Source organism: Zootermopsis nevadensis, unplaced genomic scaffold (genome assembly GCF_977971745.1).
Source record: "Zootermopsis nevadensis isolate Lab colony 2312 unplaced genomic scaffold, Znev_1.0 Znev_ptg000013l, whole genome shotgun sequence".
In the NCBI taxonomy this organism is placed as follows: Eukaryota; Metazoa; Arthropoda; class Insecta; order Blattodea; family Termopsidae; genus Zootermopsis; species Zootermopsis nevadensis.
Genome location: NW_028259145.1, coordinates 14,463,141 through 14,469,565, shown reverse-complemented (window position 1 = coordinate 14,469,565; position 6,425 = coordinate 14,463,141). Strand labels below are relative to the sequence as shown.

Genomic DNA, 6,425 nt, shown 5'->3' with positions numbered 1-6,425 from the left:
CAAGATTTGCCAGTAAAAGGCTTTAGTGTTTAAAGTGTATGCTTACCTCCATCTAATGCAAATGTTAAGAATACATGGAGCTATATCTCCTCTCCTGCATGTCTGCATGCATGGTACTTAGTCAAGTTAAAAATATATTGTGAGGTTAAAATTGATAACATTTATAAGTAAAGTTTTCTATAAATATGAAATTTGTTTAACTTGTACTGTGTGGGTATAGGGAATTTAAACCTCTGAATTAACTACAGGATTTCATGTTAAGTGGTATGCTACTGTGATGCAAAGCGTGCTGGATTGAATGGCAGTAGCAATGCATGTTTGATAAAATTTAACCTGAAAATGGAGAGAAACCAACTTCTACGTTTTCTAATCCATACAAGACAATGCCTATACCTTCCTCCTAGAAATGTATTCTCGTAGTAGTACATAATCATTTTCACAAACTTTTGAAACTACAGGGAAATAATATAGAGCAGGTATGTAGAAGGTTTCAGTGTACAGAAAATTTTAATAATGTATAGAGGAAACATGTAAATACAGGAGAGTGACCTAATCGAATATTAAATCAACAAAATAGTTTATTTATATTGTATGTGCAGAGAAGAATACACTGGATAGACTTTAAAACTATCAGAAAGTGATCAGAATTGCACAAGGTCTGCCGTCTGAATGCAAGATATGGAATAATTTGAGTCCAGAAAATAATGCTTTTGGTATGGAGTATGTGGAAAGTATGACCAAACAAAATCTGTGCCTGCAAATATTAAATGTTGATTTATTTCAGTTAACAAACACGGCAGCATAATAGTGGAATTTAATGCCCATATCTGATATATTAAATCTCCACAATTTTGATACTTTCCTTACAGTAAATTTTTAATGACTATAGTGTTACTTTGTGTCTTGCCACAAATGGTGATACCACTAGTCAGGTTGCTTATCAGGTAGTAGTAATTTTTCAACCTGGAGTTTTGTTTATAAACTGTGGATGCAACATAGGAAGACTGAACTACATACTGCCAAAGCCTCAAAGAGAAATGAATAATACCCTTCCTGCAACCTATACTGTTTACTATTATTAATATTAGCAGCAAAATAGTTCACTATCTTTTATATAATATTTACTGATTATTTTTAGTTTAATTGTATTATTAATGTATTATGTATGACCTATTAGTTGACTGTCCAGTGAGTAGTACTGTAGGATTATGACCTTAAATTGACACCTACTTAGGAAAGAGAGAAAATATTTTGTAGTCCTCACATACATACCATAAAAGATACCACTGAAAGTGTATAGAACTTGTACAACTAAATGAAAAAAATAATTTTGACTTTGTAAGATTTAAAAGCTTGAAGAGAAGGTTTGTAACATTAAGAATAGAGTAAAATGTTTTATTTCTCCTGTCCAGATGTGTATCTGTGTATTTCTCTAAGATGAGAAGTCTTTTAAAAGTAAAATAAAAGTTTTTACATACTTACAAACTGAAAACATTTCTTATATGCATTGTTTTAAATTTAATTTTAAAATGTTTGTATTGATCTTTATTTACTTTGTGTATGAAAGATGACAGGAAGATTTTGTCTGCTTGTAATATGTACTTTCTGATACTCACTATTTAAGTAAGGTTTCTACAGCAGAAAGTATGAAGACATTTGTCTTCTGGGATGTTGCACCATGTAGTCTGGTAGAAGTTTACCGACATTTTGGAGGTGCATGCTTCCTCCATCAAGGTGATGGATCCATCATCCTGATGTTCAAGACTTTATCCCTCTGGTACATTAGTAAACTTCTACCAGACTACACAGCATATCCCAGAAGACAGTTATCACTTTATATCTTAACTGCGTCATGTTTGTGTTTAATCAATATAATAATTCATTCACCGTCGATACACAAACTTAAAATGTTGTTAAAATTTACTTAAAATTACATAAAATTACAACATTTTTTAGAATTAGATCTTGATACATTTCATATTTGACGACATGTTTCGGTGTATTACACCATCATCAGGTCAATCAATTTAAAAACTGTTTTAAAAGCTGTTGTCAAACGTATCAATATACGCGGAGCAGGATGTACAACAGCTTTTAAAACAGTTTTTAAATTGATTGACCTGATGATGGTGTAATACACCGAAACATGTCGTCAAATATGAAATGTATCAAGATCTAATTCTAAAAAATGTTGTAATTTTATGTAATTTTAAGTAAATTTTAACAACATTTTAAGTTTGTGTATCGACGGTGAATGAATTATTATACAGTTATCACTATAATATTTCTTGTTTGTCATCAGTTGCTGTAGATAATATGAACTTAGTCTGAGCAAATTATTCTGGTTAATTTAAAATTATGATCTCCAAAAAAAGGCACTTCACATTCATGAGACATGTCTATCTAATGGAAAAGGTTCATATTTATGTCTCATACCTTGACATTATTGGCACTAACTTTCTTTAAATTCTTGGTGGGAGTGTTCTAGATGCCCTTCTCACTTATACAATCTATCAGAGGAACTGGTTGTATTTTGTATCATTAACATCGTCATGGACTAGTATAAGATAAAAGAAATTTGTTTTCTTCTGCATCTGCAATGAACTTATTTATGTTCTGTAGTATATCAAAGTTTGGTCAGAAATGTGTACAAGATTTGGCTTTATTATACGTACAAGTTTATTATCTTTTCCTTTGTAAGGGTCCAAAGAACTGGGATATTTTAATAAAGGAGTTGGAATTCTGAAGGAGTGTAACGTGACAGCTTCATGGACAAGATCTGTAACTAAACCAGTCACATTAGAGATTTCTTCCCAAGATGCCAAAATCTGACAAAGCCACAGATTGTTACAATTCTTGGTATTGAATACTAAATGTTTGGAGGGCAGATGATATTTTCTCTAGCCTCTGCGTTCACACCGGCTCTGAGGCCCTCTAGCCTCCTATCTAGTGGGTACTGGGGTCCTTTCCCAGGGGTAAACCATGGCTAGGAGTGACACTGACTACTCACCCACATCTAGTGCCAAGGTTAAGAGTAGAATATATATAACCTTCCCTCCCCAGCATCAATATGGTGTATAGAGGGACAGATTTATTTTTACCTTAGGAGTGAGGTTTTTCTCAATAGATTCTTGCCTATCATGGAAGGATTTGTTTACAAGATACTGAAAGACTTTTTCACTATGGAAAAGAACGTTATACAAAATTATGAACTTCACAGACTTGATGAAAGTTTACTTCTAGAGAAATACATTTTTACATGATCAAGTTACAGACATTCCCACTAATGATAAGAAAATTCTGTTCAAACGTAGAGTCAGTTTCAGTTACGGTTGCAACATTGGAGAACACAGAAATTAACTAAAGCCATTGTTGATATGCACATTATTTTTAACGTTATTAGGTTATCTTAAGTCTGATAATGCTATATACGCACAGACGATTGCGTATCATCAACCCAACTCATAATTTTTGGTCATGCATCATTTTCATATTACTAGGCGTGGAAAATCAAGTAGGGCGATACTGGGTTAACTTCAAATGTTAAAATATCTGTAACAAATTTTTGAAAAACTGTCCAGCCATGACATGTGTAGACAGATATCATCTCCCTGAGCCTTATATGTATCAGACCATGGTTTCAAATTGTTCCTGTAGCGCCAGCGAATAATACTGTTTACTTAAATATTCTCTGGTATTCTCTGAAATGGTAGAACTTATGTTGCGAATGATAACGCGTCGAAGACTAGATTCTCCTCAGAGAATATGTGTCATGGTATAAACTGTGATCTTAGTGGCGGCAATGTGTCCATTTTTGATACCTACTTGGATAGGAGCGCTAGCATGGCGACAGTTATGGTGTGACATATGTGTTGTTGTCGTTGAATGGTGTCAGTTTATTGTTACTGGTGCGATATTAGTGATTATAAATGGTTAAGAAATTGCAGCTTGTTGAAGTAAGTGAAATATTTATTAAATTAACTTTAAAGATTGATCTTAATAATTTAAAAATGAAATAGTAGTTTTACTTTGACAAGAATGTTTGCAGTTGTCAAAGATTAAGAAAAGAAATTGGGGAGTGGAAATAAAAGGTACGATTGGCCCTGTGCTTAAGCATTATTTCGTGGAGGCGTGTAGGTGTTGTGGAGGTACAGATGCATTCTTAACCACGACGGAAGGGTTTGGTGAGTGGTCACCTTCAGGAACTGGCTGACTATTGTGAAGGAGAAAAGTCCTTGCCTTTGACGGGAAACAAACCCCGATTTTTCAGCCTATAATAAGATGTGGAAGGAAGGGTTTAAAATGTAGAGTATTTTGGGGCAAAAATATGAAAATAATTAAACCTTATACACTCATTGTGTTAAAACAGGAACATTTATATACATTTCTGTAGTTGTGTGGCATGTATGAACAACCATGATTCATAGGAAAACATTGAAGTGTCTACTTCTGTACTGTTTATTAATAAAGCCCTAAAAATACTAACAGTATAACATACATGCAAACTAGAATACTGGAAATATCAATCCGAGGCCACTTCTGCTATCTGAGATTAATAAATATGTTGTATTTTTCCATAATTTCATCTGCATATACTGATAACTGCTTCCATTGTAATATTTAGTGCCCAACATATAGCCTTAGAAAAAGAGATTGCCATACACAACAGATATTTGTGTCACAGCACATTGGTCATAGAACCAACGTCAGCAGGAACAAGTATTTCCATAAAATTCTTGGATACCGTGCATATCAGAAATATTTTTAAAAACAATTTGTCACTGTACAAGTACAATTACATGTACTTTTTTAATCTAATATGAGGTTTGCCACTGCTTTGTTATTTTTTGTACCATGTGTTACTGGATATAGTCATTTGTACTCTTAACCAAGGTTTATTAGGGTGATCAAATGAGGAGGATGAGACAGACAGGACATGGGGCATGTTTAGGGATGCGAAAAGTACACAAGTTAGGAAATGAAAACCTCATACAATATTATAATTTCAAAATGTAAAAGGAAGAGACTTAATCAAGAGATCCAAGGATAGATGAGAATGTAAAAGTAAAGTTTCTCTTAAAGAAGTAAGATGTGAGGATGTTGACTCAATTAACCCAGCTAAGGATAGGGTTCATTGTTGGGCATTTATAAGTGTGGTTATGAACCTTCAAGTTTTATAGAGGATAGAGTATATTATTGAACTGGTTGAGCTAATGTCAGCTTTTTATTTTGAGGGAAGATTCTGCTCCTTGAAACTAGTAGTACAGGAGAGGATGAACTCAGATAGCTGAGTTGATAAAGTGACTAGTTACAGTCTGAAAGGCTGGAGTTTGATACTGATTTTACTTTTCACCAGCACTCTCAGATAAGATCTGGGACCTGTCCAGCCTCCTATCCATTGGCTTTTGAAGGATTATTCCTCAAGGTGTAGTTGTTGGAGCATGAAGCTGACCACTCCCATGTATCTAGTGATGGGGTATAAAATGCTTGGAATGTTGTCTCCATGCCCTGTGTGAGGCCCATATAGCTATAGCAGCTGATGTGCCTGTAAACCCAATTTACTTTGTCACTGTCTGTGAGGGTGAGCTGGGATAGCTCAGTCAGTGTAGTGACTAGCTACGGGCTGGATGACTGAGATTCAATCCCCGGCGGGGGCAGAGGATTTTTCCTCTAGCTTCTGTGTTCAGACCAGTTCTGGGGCCCACCCAGCCTCCTATCCAGTGGGTACTGGGGTCCTTTCCTGGGGGTAAAGTGTGGCCGGGACATGATGCTGACCACTCACCCCCCACCTAAGGCCGAGGTGAAGACTGAGTAGGAGCTATACCTCCACTCCCCCCAAATGACCTACATGACATGTAGTAGGACTACTTTACTTTCTACTTTGCTGTACTGTCTGTGAGGTATCATGGTATGGCACCAGTGTGAAGGGACTACTTTATGTTACTATTGTTGAAGGGGAAATTGGTATTGATAGATTCATAAATCATTGTTTTAATCCAAATTTAACAAATCTTCTCAGGGTTTTACAATTTGTGAGCCAAGATCAACTGCCTACGTGTAATATTTTCTGGATCATACAAATCTCTGTGGTGTTTGACCTACCAAATTGATACAACTTGTCAATTTATGTCCTCATATTTGTGAAAGCATTATATCAGTTGCTCTTCGTGTATGACATGCTGTATTTTCTGGTGTATAAGACTTTTTTATTTTTTATTTTCTTGAAAATGGCCCTAAGAATTGCAGTGTGTCTTACATGCTGTGAAATTGGTAATTTATTTTGTTTGTTGATCTTGTAGCTTTACTATATTTCAGCAAAGTAGTTTTGGGCTGGATAAATATTGCTCTTCTATTTTGATCTTTCTCCTTGGAATGACCTGCATAAAGACTATATCCATAATAAATTTTGTGATATTGCTTCATTA

General features: G+C 34.8%; 1 protein-coding gene across 2 annotated transcripts in view; it reads left to right on the top strand.

Moving 5' to 3' along the window:
* The first annotated feature begins 3,509 nt into the window (after positions 1–3,509).
* The window catches only part of LOC110836873 (uncharacterized), a 39,104-nt gene continuing 36,188 nt past the window's right edge, over positions 3,510–6,425 (top strand). For both annotated transcript variants that reach the window (XM_022078545.2, XM_087348730.1), the window contains exon 1: positions 3,510–3,956. The gene's annotated coding sequence lies outside the window, so the exon portion shown is untranslated. The remainder of the gene's footprint in view (positions 3,957–6,425) is intronic.